The sequence below is a fragment of the Chlorocebus sabaeus genome, chromosome 7, assembly GCF_047675955.1.
Source record: "Chlorocebus sabaeus isolate Y175 chromosome 7, mChlSab1.0.hap1, whole genome shotgun sequence".
NCBI classification, from domain to species: domain Eukaryota; kingdom Metazoa; phylum Chordata; class Mammalia; order Primates; family Cercopithecidae; genus Chlorocebus; species Chlorocebus sabaeus.
Genome location: NC_132910.1, coordinates 90,321,682 through 90,339,775, shown reverse-complemented (window position 1 = coordinate 90,339,775; position 18,094 = coordinate 90,321,682). Strand labels below are relative to the sequence as shown.

The window sequence follows — 18,094 nt, the reverse complement described above, 5'->3', positions numbered from 1 at the left end:
ACTTTGTTTTGACCAACAGAATGCTATGGAAGTGACTTTCTGAGCTCTCACCCTCTTGAAATCCTGAGACTACCACGCAAAGAAGCCTGAGCTACCCTCCATGAGAATGAGAGATCACAGGGAGAGAGGTGCTCCATCTACAGCTAACAGTAACCTCAGATGTGTAAAGGAGGCCATCCCAGATCATCTAGCTCCAGCCACGATGCCACATGACTTCAGTTATATGAACGACCCCAGGAGAGACCAGAAAAGAACAACCCAGCTGAACACAGACCAAATTGATGACCCGCTAAATTGTGAGCAAATAAGATGGTTGTGTTCTAAGCCATGAAGTTGGGGTAGTTTGTTAAGTAGCAATATGTAGTTAAAATACTTAGGAAATAGGCTAGACTCAGTGGCTCACACCTGCAATCCCAGCACTTTAGGAGGCCGAGGCAGATGGATCACTTGAGGTCAAGAGTTCGAGACCAGCCTGGCCAACACGGCAAAACCCTGTCTCTACTAAAAATACAAAAATTAGCTGGGCGTGGTGGTGGGCACCTGTAATCCCAGCTACTCAGGAGGCTAAGGCAGGAGAATTACTTGAACCTGAGAGGTGGAAGTTGCAGTGAGCCCAGATCACACCATTGAATTCCAGCCTGGGTGACAAGAGCAAAATTCTGTCTCAAAAAAAAAAAAAAAAAAGGAAAGAAAAGAAAAAGAAACAGAAATACTTGAATTTGACACATCTTTTTTTTTTTTTTCAGATTTAGTATCATTGCTTTTCACATTCCTCAATGGGAATGAAGAAAGAACTAGCTGTGCCTAGCAGAAACAGATTCTGTCGGGCTTAGCCTTGTGGCCAATTGGTACCTTTTCTAAATCTTTTCAGAGTTGCTAAATGCTGAAATGTGACTGCATACAGAAGAATTTATTTTTTTCATTTTAAAGTTCAATATTATTTAAAATGCTGAGGCAGGAGGATCACTCAAGGCCAGGAGTTCAAGACCAGCCTGGGCAACACAGCAAGACCTCATCTCTACAAAAAATTAAAAAATTAGCTAGGCATGATGGCATGTGCCTGTAGTTCCAGCTACTCAGGGGGCTGAGGTGGGAGGATCACTTGAGCCCAGGAGTCTGAGGCTGCAGTGACCTATGATAGCACCAATGCACTCCAGCCTGGGCAGTAAAGCAAGACCCTGTCTCAAAATAAAAGAAGATAAAATAAAATGACCCTTTGAAACAGCAGCTATCAAATCCAAAAGCACTATGTTTTATTGATCTTTTTTGAGTATAACAACAGTATTCCATAAAAAGCATTTTTACTGTTATACCATTGACTGATTTTTTTTTTTTTTTTGAAATGGAGTCTGGTTCTGTCGCTCAGATTAGAGTGCAGCAGCATGATCTTGGCTCACTGCAACCTCCACCTCCCGGACTTAAGTGATTTCTCTTGCCTAAGCCTCCCAAAGTGCTGGGATTATGGGCATGAGCCACAGTGCTCGGCCTGACTGATCTTAATAAAATAAAAATGTACTATACATTGAAGAAGTCAAAGTGAGATAGAGTGTGAGGTATAGAATATGAAATGATTGCAAAAGCTAAAAATTGGCACAGAAGGCTGGGTGCAGTGGCTCACCCATGTAATCCCAGCATTTTGGGAAGCCGAGGTGAGTGAATCACTTGAGGTCAGGAGTTAGAGACCAGCCTGGCCAACACGGTGAAACCCCATCTCTACTAAAAATTCAGAAATTAGCCCAGTGTGGTGGTGCACGCCTCTAATCCCAGCTACTCAGGAGGCTGAGACAGGAGAATTGCTTGAACCCGGGAGGCAGAGGTTGCAGTGAGCCAGGATTATGCCACTGTACTCCAGCCTAGGCAACAGAGTGAGACTCCATCTCAAAAAAATAAAAAAATGAAAAATTAATTAATTGATTAAAAAATAGGCACAGAATCAAATAGTTCAGTTACTTTTCTTTGATGTAGACAAGAGATATAAAGGAAGCCTAAATTAGAAAATCTAACACATTTTCCAAACACTGACATGACCATAAAATTTAAATATTAATGTATTAATGGCTGGGCATGATGGCTAGTGCCTGTAATACCAGTGCTTTGGAAGGCTGAGGTGGGAGGATTGCTTGAGGCCAGGAGTTCAAGACCAGCTTGGGCAATGAAGAAAAACTCTGTCTTTACCAAAAAAAAAAAAAAAAAAAAAAATTGCCAAGTGTGGTGGCACATGCCTGTAGTCCCAGCTACTCAGGAGTCTGAGTCAGGAGGATCACTTGAACCTGGAGATTCAAGTCTACAGAGTCAATCATACCACTTTACTCTGACCTGGGCAATGGAGCAAGACCCTGTCTCAAATAAATAGATAAATAAATAAATATTATCTTAATTGTGAAAAAAATGTATGGAGCAGTCTTTAACAATAGAGCTGAGGTAACCATTTTTGTCCACTTTTTAAAGCGTGAATTTTCTATTACAAAGTACTGTATACGCCACAGCCATTTTTTGAGAATTCAAGTTGGATTCAGGGGAGATTAGATTCTGAATGTGTTAGTGGTTTTGGTGCCAACTATTTGTCCTGTCAGATAGCATTCATTGACTAGAAACAACACTGTCCAGTATAATAAAACACATTATATAATGTTTTTCCCCATTGAATAGAATCACTGAAAAAATTTCTAGAAAAAAATTACTTTATTTAGCTTTTAGGATAAGATTTTAGTGAACAAGTTGGAAGAATTATGAAAGTTAAATATTGTTATTTGATTTTCACACATGGACACATAATTTCAAATAATCGTTGCTCAATTTAATAATTAAACTAATAAAAAACTCATGTTCTGACATTATTTCTTATGGATAGTGATTTCCAGGGGAAAAAAAATGGATTAAGAGCATATCAGCAGCTCACTTCGGCAGCACATATACTAAAATTGGAATGATAAAAAGAAAATTAGCATGGTCCCTGCAGGAGGCTGACATACAAATTCGTGAAGAGTTCTGTTTTTTGAAATAAATTTAAAAATAATTAAATTAGCTTTTTCCTTTATCAAGTGGCATGATGATGAGAAGATTGTGGGCATTACTGCTTCCCCTTTAGGAATGAGAATTCCTCACATATCAGAAATACTTTCATTCAGAACTAGGAAAAGGAACGTTCCTTTGCAGTAGAAGATTCTATGAAGATTGTGGTTATATCTATAATGTCTCAAATAGAAAACAAATAGGATGAAAAATTAACCCGAGTTTTAAAATTCATTTTAAGATTAGATGGTAATTAATTAAATTCACTATGCAGTGATTTTATTAAGATGTCCAGAATAACAGTTGTTATAAAGTCACAGTGCAGATATTTTAGTCATATAGAACTTTCAATAAAGAAAATATGTCACATATTTCAAGAGAACTGAAGGACTAGCAAAGTATTCTGAGCCCTTTCAATTTTACTTCTACCATATCTCTCACACCTTCCCATTCTCTGCATCTCCAGATTGTTACCTTAGTTCACTTCTTCATACCTGTAAACTCTAAGCAAATCTCCCTACTGTTAAGTTCACAGAATTACTTACCTTCTAAAATGGTAAGTCAATCGTGTTAACTCCCAGCTAAAACTTCACTAGCCTACCATAATCTGATTGCAGACATTTAATTTGTTATATCCTGCCGGGCACGGTGGCTCACACCTGTAATTCCAGCACTTTGGGAGGCCGAGGCAGGCAGATCACCTGAGGTCAGGAGTTTGAGACCAGCCTGGCCCCAACATGGTGAAACCCCGTCTCTACTAAAAATACAAAAATTAGCCGGACATGGTGGTTCATGCTTGTAATCCCAGCTACTCAGGAGGCTGAGGCAGGAGAATCACTTGAACCTGGGAGGCGGAGGTTGCAGTGAGCCGAGTTTGTGCCATTGCACTCTAGCCTGGGCAACAAGAGCAAATCTCTGTCTAAAAAAAAAAAAAATTTGTTGTGTCTTTACAGTCAAACTTCTTATATTATGACATTGAAGGCAACCTATACTTGTTCATTCAACAATCCATACCTGTTTAGTCTCTCTCCACACTTATTTTCTGTCCTTACTCCTATTTTCCTGCAGCCTTCAGCTACCTTCCCTCCCCTATAGATCCAGACATCCTAAATGATTTAACAGCATTATTCCTAGAACTTGCCATCCTGTGTTGTGCCCCAAAGATCTTACACAGGTAGTTCACTCCATCTAAAAAGACACTGTCCATCCCTCAACCAACCCAACTCCTTTCTAACTACTCAACTAAACATTACCTGCTTTGTAAAGTCTTTCCTTGCCTGACTAAGCTGACCCGATGACACCTTCCTTTGTGCTATCCTGTGCCTTTACTAGTGCATTCATCATTCTGATTTGCAATTATTTGTTTATATTTTAGAATCCCTCACTAGAATGAAAGTTGCCTGAAAAACATTAGGGCCTTCAATAAATGTTTGCTGAATGAAATCATGAGGCTTGTGGAACTGTGGCCTGTTTTATAGAACTGAACCCTGTCAATCTGCTGGTATTTGGCCATTTCTGACCTACCAAAACAGCCATTTCATAGGGTTCAACCTAACTATATTCCAAAAGGTAAATCTTGGCCAGGTGCGGTGGCTCACGCCTGTAATCCCAGCACTTTGGGAAGCCAAGGTGGGTGGATTACCTGAGGTCAGGAGTTTGAGACCAGCCTGGCCAACATGGTGAAGCCACGTCTCTACTAAAAATATAAGGTGGTGGGAGCCTGTGATCCCGGCCACTGGGGAGGCTGAGGCAGGAGAATTGCTTGAACTGGGTAGGCAGAGGTTGCAGTAAGCTGAGATCACACCACTGCACTCCAGCCTGGGTGAGAGAGCAAGTGTATGTGTGTGTGTGTGTGTGTGTGTATATATATATACATATATATGCCTATTATGTGTGTATATGTCTATATATGTGTGTGTGTGTATATATATGCCTATATGTGTGTATATATATACACACACACATATATACACACACATAATAGGCATATATATGTATATATACATATACTATATATATACACAATAGGCATATATATACATATATGTGTATATATACATATATGCCTATTGTGTATATATACATATATATACACACATATATATGCCTATTGTTTCTTTTCTCAGTACAAAGCCCAGTTGTTATGCTGAATGGAATGTTCATTCCATTTGTACTTTTTTTTTTTTTGCTGGGGGATGTTGGCAGGGAGGTGAGGAAGGAGCATTCTATTTATTGATATCTTGTTCAGGTTTCCATCTAGACTGTTGTCCTTCAAATCTTTGTTAACAAACTAAAGAGGCCAAATGTAGGACTGGGGTTCAGCAGCGCTCTGGGAAGCCTTTTGAGCTTTGGAACAAGCATCATCACATTAATCAGTTTACATGAGAACTGTAGCTGCAGGCAGATTCCAGTGCAATTACATGTGCCACCTCACATTATTTTAGCTTCATTGTTCCTGAAGAGATTGTTTCCCAAGTATTCAAACCTGACTCTTCATGTAAGAGTGACTAACTTTCTCCTAAGCTGAAAGTTGGCAAATATTCAATATCCTCATATTATTCCTTTAAACCTGCTCAGGAATCAAGTCAGTATAATAAAGTTGATATGAGAGCTCCTAAAACACTGTCCTTAAATATACTGCTTGTGAGCTGAGGAGAGGAGGCAGATTTGAGCCCATCTTCTGTCTCCTTGCTCAGCCATCTTGCAATAAACTTTTCTCTCTAAAATAATAAAAATAAAATAAAATAAATGAATAAAGTTGATACGAGAGCTAATACAAGTTCTTGCAAAGACTTTTCTTATCCAATCATATCCTATTTCAAAAGACTTATTCAGGAAAACAACAGTAATGAAGCACCGTCCCAGGACCATCTTAGCTCCCTTTTACCTGTTGGCTATTTGGTTGCAGTAAAATTTCCTGCTTCTCCCTACAGTTCAATTTCCTGTTTCCTCACAACTCAGTACTAATTGGAGGCAGAGTTTCTCATATTTTTGTCAGCACACACAGTTGGCCATCATCTGGACTGTCTGCAATTTCTTCACATGAATGAATTTTTTGTCTAGTCAAGTTCCCATAGTTTGAAGTCTAATATAAATATAGGGCTAAAAAATATACCATTAAAAAATGAAGGAGCCAGGGATGGTGGCTCATGCCCGTAATCCAGAACTTTGGGAGACCAAGGTGGGCGGATCACCTGAGGTCAGGAGTTCAAGACCAGCCTGACCAACATGGTGAAACCCTGTCTCTACTAAAAATACAAAATTAGCTGGGCGTGGTGGCAGGCACCTGTAATCCCGGTTACTCGGGAGGCTGAGGCAGGAGAATCACTTGAACCCGGGAGGCGGAGATTGCGGTGAGCTGAGGTCATGCCATTGCACTCCAGCCTGGGCCACAAGAGTGAAACTCCGTCTCAAAACAAACAAACAACAACAACAAAAAAACTGAAGGAAAGGGTGTGTGTGTAGGGGGTGACTTACTCTACTGAATATAAAGACTTACAAAGCTATTAAGAATCAAGATAGTTGGTAGAGGACAAATAGCTAATAGAAAAGAATATGGAACTGAGATAAATGCTCATACATATATATAAATTAGTATATGACTGGTTACAAACCAGAAACGAAATGATGGGCTCTTCAGTAAGTGATGTGGAAACTACTGGGTACCCATATGGAAAAATAAAATAAAGTTAGCCTCTTACCTCATAATATAAGCAGAAAAAATTGCAAATGAATTAACAAAAAATGAAAAGAAAAATTCCAAAATTTTTTAAAGAAAATACTTTTGTGACTTCAGATAAGGAGGGATATCTCAAAGCATAAAATTACAAAACAGAAGGAACCAATTGATAAATTGGAGTATACTAATATGAACAATTTTTTTTTTTTTTTTGAGACTGAGTTTCGCTCTTGTTGCCCAGGCTGGAGTGCAATGGCGTGATCTCGGCTCACCGCAACCTCCGCCTCCCGGGTTCAAGTGATTTTCCCGCCTCAGTCTCCCGGGTAGCTGAGATTACAGGCACATGCCACCACACCCAGCTAATTTTGTATTTTTAGTAGAGACAGGGTTTCTCCGTGTTGGTCAGGCTGGTCTCGAACTCCCGATCTCAAGTGATCCCCTTGCCTTGGCCTCCCAAAGTGCTGGGATTACAGGTAAACAATTTTTATACAACAAAAGTCACCATAATGAAAGTGAAAAAATAAGCCATAGGTAGAAGATATATGCAAGACATAAAACTAGGAAGGACTAGGACTAAGATTCAGAATATTTGAACAATTTCTACCAATGGACAAGAAAAAGAGAAACACTCTAAATAGAAATTCACAAAGAATAAGAATTCATAGAAGAAGAATGCTGAATAACTAATACATATATAAGACAAGATCTTCAACTTTACTGGTAACCAGGGCAATGCAAACAAAAAACAATTAATATGTAAACATTTTATACCCATCATCTTTACAAAAATTTCAAAAATCTAACAATGCCAAGCAATGCATTTGTATATATAGTGCTTATTGGTAGAGCTGATTTGAAAAGGAATTCGACAATATCTAGTAAAGATGAAGATACTCATACCCTATGACCTAACATTTCATTTTTAGGTATGTACCCTATAGAAACTCTGACATGTGCTCAAGACGGTAAGTACCAGAACAGTACCAAAAACATTGTAATAGCAAAAAATTAGAAGTGATGTAAATTAGACCGGGCGCGGTGGCTCACGCCTGTAATCCCAGCACTTTGGGAGGCCGAGGCAAGCGGATCACCTGAGATCGGGAGTTCGAGACCAGCCTGACCAACATGGAGAAACCCCGTCTCCACTAAAAATACAAAATTAGCTGGGCGTGATGGCAGGCGCATGTAATCCTAGCTACTAGGGAGACTGAGGCAGGAGAACTGCTTGAACCCAGGAGGCGGAGGTTGTGGTGAGCCGATATCCTACCGTTGCACTCCAACCTGGGCAACAAGAGTGAAACTCCATCTCAAAAAAATAAAAAATAAAAAAAAAAAGACCTAAATTAATATTAATAGAAAATGGAGAAATAACTTATGGTTTGTTGCTACAACTGTGTCCTGGAAAAGTCAGATTCTACATGGATTTTAATCTGTTTAAATCATTTATTTATTTTTCTAGGAAGGCAACTTACTTAAAAAGAATACCCTTGGCCGGGCGCGGTGGCTCAAGCCTGTAATCCCAGCACTTTGGGAGGCCGAGATGGGTGGATCACGAGGTCAGGAGATCGAGACCATCCTGGCGAACACGGTCTCTACAAAAAAAAAATACAAAAAAAACTAGCCGGGCGAGGTGGCGGGCGCCTGTAGTCCCAGCTACTCGGGAGGCTGAGGCAGGAGAATGGCGTGAACCCGGGAGGCGGAGCTTGCAGTGAGCTGAGATCGCGCCACTGCGCTCCAGCCTGGGCGACAGAGCAAGACTCCGTCTCAAAAAAAAAAAAAAAAAGAATACCCTTATATATTATATAAGTGTTATATATTAGTTATACATCTAAATTAACAAGAAAAAGTTTAATCTTTTACCCTAAACTTTTGGTTTAATTATAACATTACTAAGAAAAATCAACCTCCTAGATCAAACATAGTCTATAATTTTTTTCTACGTTTTTTTTTCCTTCTTGTACCCATGACAGTGCTGACACATAGTTTATAATTTAAACTTAGAGTCAACAAACTTTCTATAACAATCATTATAACCAATGTAATTACCTGTAATAAAAAATTATTCTTGTTGAAGCTACTAAAATAAAATTTTTGAGGTTATAGAAAATTTGTTTTTTGCCGTTTTTAATAAATAGGCTTAGAAAAGCCATTTTCTATTGCTGAGATAGAATAACCATATAGATTTCACTTAAATTTTGTGGTAACTGTTATGCAAATATAATATTCAGCCTTGTCTTTTCTGTAAACAAAAGATAATGTTAATCTTGTGTTTGACTCTCTAAAAATTTCATTTCAATGGCTTCTTAACATTTTTCATGGTGTCATTGAAATGTAGGACCTACAATTTCAGTTTTGCTTTAGCTTCACTGTTTCTGAAAAATTATTTCCCAGGTATTTATTTTTTTATCTCTTCTTTTTTTTTTTTTGAGATGGAGTCTCCCTCCGTGACCCAGGCTGGAGTACAGTGGCGTGATCTTGGCTCACTGCAACCTCCACCTCCTTATTTCCCAAGCATTTAAACCTGACTCTTCATGTCAGAGTGACTTAGTTTGCTACTTACTGATTATAATAATAATGAATCAAAAAATTGGAGGTTTATATATTTTTATTTTTGTAAGCAGAAAATCAATAGAAAAAAAGAAACAATGGGAATACTATATATCAGTGAAAACAGAAGAAATAGAACTACATGTATCAACATGGATAAATCTCAAAAACATAATGTTGAATGGAAAAAGCAAATTGTAAAAGGATATGTAGAGTATGATGCCATATACTTAAAAATAAGAAAAATGTTATCTGTTGTTTGTAGATACCTATGTGTATTATAAAAGTGTAAAAATATGAAGGGAGATGATATGTATTTTAGGATAGTGATTACCTCTGAGGAGGAAGGGAGAGAGGGGAATGAGATGGGGAGGAATACAGAGAATACCTGTATTTTTATTGTATTATTTATTTTGAAGGATGTGAAGCAAAAAAATGGCAAAATGTTAGGATATTTTCAAGCAAGGTGGTATGTACATGTGTATTTATTATACTATATATTTTTCTGTATGTCTGAAATATTTGAAATAAAAATGTTAGATAAAAGTAAGATAGACCGGGCGTGATGGCTCATGCCTGTAATCCCAGCACTTTGGGAGGCCGAGGCAAGTGGATCACCTGAGGTCAGGAGTTTGAGACCAGCCTGGCCAACATGGGGAAACCTTATCTCTACTAAAAATAGAAAATTAACCAGGAATGGTGGCAGGTGCCTGTAATCCCAGCTACTCAGGAGGCTGAGGCAGGAGAATTGCTTGAACCCGAGAGGCGGAGGTTGCAGTGAGTCGAGAATGCGCCACTGCACTCCAGCCTGGCCAACATGGGGAAACCTTATCTCTACTAAAAATAGAAAATTAACCAGGCATGGTGGCAGGTGCCTGTAATCCCAGCTACTCAGGAGGCTGAGGCAGGAGAATTGCTTGAACCCGAGAGGCGGAGGTTGCAGTGAGTCGAGAATGCGCCACTGCACTCCAGCCTGGGTGACAAGAGTGAAACTTTGTCTCAAAAAGAAAAAAAAGTGAGATAAAGCTGGGTATGATGGTTCACACCTGTAATCATGCCACCACACTCCATCCTAGGCAAGGCAGTGAGACTCTGTCTCAGAAAAAAACAAAGAGAAAGAAAAAAGAAAAGAAAAGAAAAAGGCAGGAGTGCAGTGGCTCACGCCTGTAATCCCAGCATTTTGGGAGGCTGAGGCAGGTGGATAGCCTGAGCCCAGGAGTTCAAGACCAGCCTGGACAACAGAGTGAGCCTCATCTCACCTTTTTTTTTTTTTTTTTTTTTTTTTTTTTGAGCCAAGTGCCACTGTCTGGCCCAGGCTGGAGTGCAGTGGTGTGATCTCGGCTCACCGCAACCTCTGTTTCCCAGGTTCAAGTGATTCTCCTGCCTTAGCCTCCCAAGTAGCTGGGATCACAGGTGCCTGCCACCACGCCCAACATGGTGAAACCCCATCTCTACTAAAAAATACAACATTTTTGCATTTTTTAGTAGAGATGGCGTTTCACTATGTTGGCCAGGCTGGTGGCAAACTCCTGACTTCAAATGATTCACCCACCTGGTGCTCCCTAAGTGCCGGGATTATAGGCATAAGTCACCATGCCCGACCTCTATTTTTTAAAATTGTTTTTAAAAAGTGGTATAACTTCACTGTTTTATGTTTATCATGGCACTTTATCATTTTTTCAAAACCTAGAAGAATAATTGGCTAACTGGTCCTTTTAAAATAGAATAAACATACATTTGGCATATTTGAAATAGAAACAAATACATTTGGGAACTCTACTGAGAACCTGTAAGGCTGGGTTTTACTCTCCTTCAGCACTAAACTAACTGTGTGGCCTTGAACAAATCATATATCCTCTCTAACCTGTAAACTGAGAAAGTTGAACTAGAATGTCTGCTGAGTTTCCTTCCGACTCTAAAAAGTTGAGATTACCACTGTACCTGTGAGAATGGATGGAAGAAATAATCTGTGCTGTCATTATCAGACCTATTATGAGGCTAAACGGCTGCCAGGAAACCCATGTTCGCCGTGAAGGCAGACACTGCCTATGATGTAAAAACTGTAACCTGCAATGCCTATAAATCCTACCAAAGAGTAAGGCAGATCATGAACTTCATCTTTTAGGAATGCTGAGTCTTATTTTCTGCCCCCTGCCCCTATAGTTAATAACTAAATTATACTGTTGTTTTTTTCCTCTGAACTTCTCATAGCTCTTCTGCTATAAACAGAACATTCCCCTTCCTTATCAATCTGGCTGATTCTAAATGGTTTATTTTCTTAAGGATCTTAAAATCCTTCTCTCAAATGCCACTTCTATGGTCTATTAGGCCTCAAAAATTCTATAGCACCCTTCTAAATAAAGTTAAAGATATTGACTGCAGGCTCCAGCACTTTCCACCAGTTAGTTCTGTCTCAATGGCCTTCATTACCCATCATGTGTTTGCTGATATACAGTCTGTAAGTCCATCAGTTACTTTTGTTTCCTTATTTCTCATAAATCATTTCCACAGTCTCCGTTTCCTTTCTGCCTCGTGGCCTTTTCAGAAGATGTTCCTAATATTTGCAAACAAATTACTTTCTCCCTTTAATTATCTCTGTTCTTCCTTTCAGCATTATCCCAAGAGAAATAAAATAAGCTTACATTATATATTTCTCATTTATCATCATATATCATGCTATGTATTTGTTGATTTGATCTTTGCCAGTTTATTAGAGCTTGGTGTCACATGCTGTTACATAACTGTTGCAATTAAAACTGGGAAACATGTTCCTCTCTGCACTTGGCTCCCTTCTTCGTGGAGATGTGATTAGCAGGTTAGAGGATGATAGAAATCAGGCCAGGCTTGGGAATTAGAAACCTGTGTGTTCTAGTTATCTCTGTTTTGTTTCAAGAACAAAACCCACAGTCCCTACTATAAGACTTCTAGAAAATGTATGCACGAGTCAAAGAAGAGGCCACTAAGGAATAAGTGGTTGGTGCAGCACAAGCTCATTAGCACTACTAGAAAAACATTTCAAAGGTAATGCCTGACTTGTGGATAAATAGTACAAATAAGGTATCACTCCTTATCTGAGTCTCTGGGTTATAGTCTACGTAAGGATCCAAAATATTCCGAACAATTGGCTTCAGCATAAAAAATAAATAAATAAAGGACCCAAAATATCTTATTAGCCTTTCTCCATAGCATACAGAACAGTGCCAGAACACACAAGCACATAGTGATGATTAAGAAAATGTTTTAGGCCAGGCATTGTGGCTCATGCATGTAATCCCAGCACTTTGGGAGGCTGAAGCAAGAAGATCACTTAGCCCATGAGCTTGAGACCAGCCTGGGCAACATAGTGAGACCCTGTTTCTAAAAAAGAAAAAGAAAAAAAAATTAGCCTGGCATGGTGGAATGTGCCTGTGGTCTCAGCTACTTGGGAGCCTAAAGAAGGAAGATTGCTTGAGCCCAGGAGGTTGAAGCTGCCATAAGCTGTAATCACACCACTATACTCCAGCCTGGGTAACAGAGAGAGACCCCATCTCTAAAAAAAAAAAAAAAAAATTTATATTAGTTATTTACTTGTAATATTTACCCATATGGACTTCAAAAGGTATTGGCAGTAACTTGCAATAAATCACATTCACACTCTGTGAAAATGGATATAGAAAAATGTAAAACCAAGTAGAAGGAGGAGGCAATTACAGATTTGTGAGTAATTTTTTTTTTTTTTTTTTCTGGAGGAGTCTTGCTCTGTCACCCAGGCTGAAGTGCAATGGTGCAATCTCAGCTCACTGCAGCCTCTGTTTCCTGGGTTCAAGTGATTCTCCTGCCTCAGCCTCCTGAGTAGCTAGGATTACAGGCACCTGCCACCAGGCCCGGCTAATTTTTTTGTATTTTTGGTAGAGACAGGGTTTCACCACGTTGCCCAGGCTGGTCTCGAACTCCTGACCTTAGGTGATCCACCTGCCTTGGCTTCCCAAAGTGCTGGGATTACAGGTGTGAGCCACTGCACCGGGCCAAGTGAGTAATTTTATTAAATATAAACTCTTCTAGTGCTTTAAACCTTCCACTCTAAGTGAACCATTCACTACCCTGATTTCAGTTGTAATTTTAGTTTTAAGGGAGCACAAATATTATATTTCTTTAACATGGAAAAGAAACACAGTAATGAGAATTCATTCAACTAAGATCAGAATGAGTCCCAGTTACTACATTTTAAAATCTCAGGATTTAATAAAAGTCATGGAAGATAGAGAGTATCCTTTTCTGCCTCTGCATGAGTCCCAGAGATTCTGTAAGAGACTCAGAAAATACAAACAAATGACATATTCAGGAAGGCGTTTCTGGTTCCCTGTTGCATCCTCTGCATCTAGAAAAGATAAAACCAGCTAGGCACTTCCCCCGTCATTACAGTCTCAGAAGCTGAGCTGCAAGTGACAGCCAAAGCATTCCCCATGGCCAGACAATGAGACAAGGAGAAGCAGCTGGCTACCCCCCTCCTTTGGACTGTTGGGACACAGGAGATCAGAGAAGGTCCGGGTATGTTCCCAGATACCAATAATAATAACCCAATGAAAGGTGCATCCAAATATGATAGCATAATAGTGGGATAACAGCTATTTTTTTCTCTTTTTGGTCTTTAAATAATTAGACATTACTTGCTTTTTTTCCCCTTTGGCAAGTTTATTTTATTTTATTTTATTTTCCCTTTTTTTAAGAGATGATCTTGCTCTCTTGCCCAGGTTGGAGTGCAGTGGTGTGATTATAGCTCACTTTAGCCTCAAACTGCTGGGCTCAAGTGATCCTCCCACCTGAGTCTTTGGAGTGGCTGTGACGGCAGGCATGTACCACCAGGCCTGGCTAATTTTTTTTTTTTTTTTATAGAGACAGGGTCTCACTGTGTTGCCCAGGCTGGTCTCAAACTGCTGGCCTCAAGTGATCCTCCTGTCTCAGCCTCTCAAAGTACTGAGGTTCCAGGTGTGACCCACCATGCCTGGTTCCCTTTGGCAAGTTTTAATTTTTGAAAAATTCCATTCTTCTGAATAGTTTGAAAATATTTGATTTTCTTCCAGGCATTTTCTTCAAGTAATTTCCTGTTTTACTTTCAGAAATGTAAAATATGTGATGGGGATAAAGAAAGATCTGCCTGACTTTAGGACACATAATACTTATATAAGGCCCTATCTAAAGTATCCCAAGAGAGGTGTATGTTTGTCATCTTTCATAACTGATTAAAAAATATTGGACTAAAAAGCAAAAATCTGTCACTTGCTTGCCTTGCTATTAATGTGGGAAAGAGTTCCAGCTCCATGTTGAGGTTGCTGGACTATAGGATCAAAAACTTCCCTGTCATCCCCTCTAGGATTTGTTCCTTGTTCTGTGATTTGCGGAGCGATCAAAGACTGATGATTACATGGCTCTGCATCTGTATTTCTGTTAAATGGAAATTTAAAAACAATTTGTTTCTTAGATACAAGTGTTGCAGATTTGAGGCTAGATCCTCACATTTTGTGGTCAAGAGGGAATTAGGAACGTGCCATCCTGAACCCGGAAGAGAAAGAAAAAGTACAGAGCAGTAGGTACCTGGATATAATTTCTGTCAGTCGTTTTCACAGCAAGAACTCATGCTGAAAATAGAAATAAAGGTGATTATCCTCATCTGAGATTTTTCTGAGCATAAAAAGAGAGGCATCATTACTTCTTAGTATCCTCCTGGAAAGAAGAAACTGAAAGAAAAGGGAACACTGCTTCTCAGTTTTTTCCTCTTAAAGATCACTGGAAAATTTTGTAGCATCAAAGCTTATTGTAGATAGAGCTCTCTAAGCACCTTTTATTTGATCAAATTAATTCACTATTTTTCTTTTCTTTTTGAGACAGAGTTTCGCTCTTGTTGCCCAGGCTGGAGTGCAATGGCGCGATCTAGGCTCACTGCAAACTCTGCTTCCTGGGTTCAAGCGATTCTCCTGCCTCAGCCTCCCGAGTAGCCGGGATTACAGGTGCCTGCCACCACACTGAGCTAATCTTGTATTTTTAGTAGAGATGGGGTTTCACCGTGTTTGTTAGGCTGATTTCAAACTCCTGACCTCAGGTGATCTGCCTGCCTCAGCCTCCCAAAGTGCTGGGATTACAGGCATGAGCCACTGTGGCCGGCCAATTCACTACTTTTCAAGGCTGAATAACATTTCTTAGTGTGCATTTGTTGAGCTGCCTACTATGGTAATTGCTTTTACTAGGTGCATGAATAGACTGAGAAGCTTACCTTCTGGGCAGAGGGAAAGACAAACAAAATATGCTATGTAATGTGTTAACTACACAGAAATGTGAAAGATGCTGTGGGGGCTTATAGGAGAAGTGGGGAAGTGAATTATGCTCAAAGAGGGCTCCTCGCTAAGGAGAAAATCTTACCTGAGTTTTGAAGGCTGAGGAGGGGTAGCCAAATGGAGAGGCGGGGACTCAGACTGGTCTAAGATCAGTGGGCATTCTAGGTAAAGGGATCAGTCAGGGTGAACATTCAAAGTCTAAGATCTTTGGGGTCTGCAGGTGATTCTTGTGGACACTACTAAAATTATTTATTTTATTTTATTTGAGACAAAGCCTCACTCTGTCACCCAGGCTGGAGTGCAGTGGCATAATCACAGCTCACCGCAGCCTTGCTCTCCTGTGCTCAAGCGATCCTCCTACCCTTAGCCTCACAAGACTGAAGGTGAGTGCCACCTCACCCAGCTAATTTTACTTTTTGTAGAGACAGGGTCTTGTGATGTTTCCCAGGCTGGTCTTGAACTCCTGGACCCAAATAATCCTCCTGCCTTCACCTCCCAAGGTGTTAGGATTAAAACCATGAGCCACTGTGCCCGGCCTACTATTTTAATCGGAGTTGCATGGCTGAGGGCAGTGGCTCAGACCTGTAATCCCAGCAGTTTGAGAAGCTGAGGCAGGAGGATTGCCCGGAGCCTGGAGGACTGCCTGGAATTTGAGGCTGCAGTGAGTCACTGCATTCTAGCCTGGGTGAGAGTGAGACCCATATCTAAAAAAACAAATAAAAAATTAGAGTTTCTGGTTACTGGAGAGTTTCTGCTGGTTAAGTTTCAGTGCTACCTAGAGCTCTAGCCCTTTCGAACATAACCGTAATGAATAACAGCGTATGGACATGTTTGGACTGGGCCATTGCCTTACTGGTCCTATTACAGTTACTGTCGCCTAATGCCTAAAGCATGTCCACACTTTCACATGAACTAGATTTTTTTTTTTTTTTAATGTAGATATTATATAATCAGAACACCAGTACCTGGAGGCAACTCTTATGCCATTAATCAAGTATTTTATTGACTACTCTTAGCCTCAGCTAGTCCATCTGGATTGCATTGTACTACTTTTTGATCATGGAAAGTTCCCTTTTTTTTTTTTTTTTTTTTGAGATGGACTCTCTCTCTGTCGCCGGGCTGGAATGCAGTGGTGCGATCTTGGCTCATTGCAACCTCCGCCTCCCGGGTTCAAATGATTCTTCTGCCTCAGCCTCCCAAGTAGCTGGGATTACAGGCACACGCCACCATGCCTGGCTAATTTTTGTTACTTTTAGTAGAGATGGGGTTTCACTATTTGAAAAGTATGTCTTGAATGTCTGACTTTGTGATCCGCCCACCTTGGCCTCCCAAAGCGCTGAGATTACAGGCATGAGCCACCAAGCCTGGCCCTAAGAGAAGAAAATTTTTAATGTCATTATTATAAAGGCTATTTCCTGACACCTGTCTCCCCAAAAAACAAAACAAGCAAACAAAGAAAAAAAAGCAACTCTAAGCAGGATTACAGCTGTGTTTCTAGACCACACAAAGTGATTATTTCTGTTTCTGAAACTCAGCATGTGGTCTGTCTAGAACACTCTCTATTTGTATGTGGAAAGGTCGCTCTCTTGGACAGGAGTCACGGCTCTAGATTGACACACATGGAGCAGAAGTATCAGTGAAGTCACTCCTGGTGTTCAGAGGGGTGACAGAACACCCTCACTCTTGAGTTTCCAGATGAGTTAGTGAAAAGTTTTCCTTTTATGGGTAACTCATTCTAGTCTCATTGATCACTGACTTCCAGATCTTGCCTGCCCTGCCCTGTGGCCCCCAGGGCCCCCAGGAGAGCTGCTGGGGTGCTGAAACCCAGAGAAAACCACAGGTCAAGGGCTTGGCTGGGTTCCCACTCATATGTTCATCCTCTCACTCATTCATCATTCCACAAGTATTTATTGAGTGCCTTCTACATGTCAGGCACTATTCTAAGCAGACACCAAAATAGACAAAAATCTTAGTTTTCAACAGTCTTCTTCTATTCTAGGGTACATTTCCATTGGCCCTGGTAAGGCAGGAAAATAGGGTCTAGAGGCAGGGAACGTAAAGCCCATTCTCACTTCACCTATGACAGGAAATATCCTCTCCGTAGGGCGTAGGCCAAGTAAATGACTTTGTAACTGTACTTCATCCTCTCCATTTACATAGCGCGTACCCCAAGTAGAGGGTATTTCAACTCTCAAAAATTCTGCAACAGGCTTTGAGACCCTATGCTCAGGCCCGCTCCCACACCATGGAATGTACTTTCATTTTCAATAAAACACTTCATTCCTTCCTTTCTTTGTGCGTTTTGTCCAATTCTTTGTTCAAGAAGCCAAGGACCGGGACACCCTCCACCATTAACATTTTGGCGAATCAGGCAGGAGGAAGAGGTAAGCCGAAAGCTTGGGATTCATTTTACTCCCTTTCGTTTCCGCTCCATACAGGGGTGCTCTCTCTTTTCCTTTCCAACTAGGGGACGCTTGGTGGGCCATGCCTAAGCATGGAGACAGCTGCAGGTTTCCGGTGGTCGGTGAAACTGAGGGGTTTCCATGTT

At 40.3% G+C, this 18,094-nt stretch overlaps 1 non-coding gene across 1 annotated transcript; it reads left to right on the top strand.

The window, feature by feature from the left end:
- The first annotated feature begins 2,893 nt into the window (after positions 1-2,893).
- On the top strand, positions 2,894-2,998 carry LOC119623967 (U6 spliceosomal RNA). Its single transcript, XR_005240069.1, has one exon. It is a non-coding gene; the product is annotated as a U6 spliceosomal RNA (small nuclear RNA).
- The last annotated feature ends 15,096 nt before the right edge of the window (positions 2,999-18,094 follow it).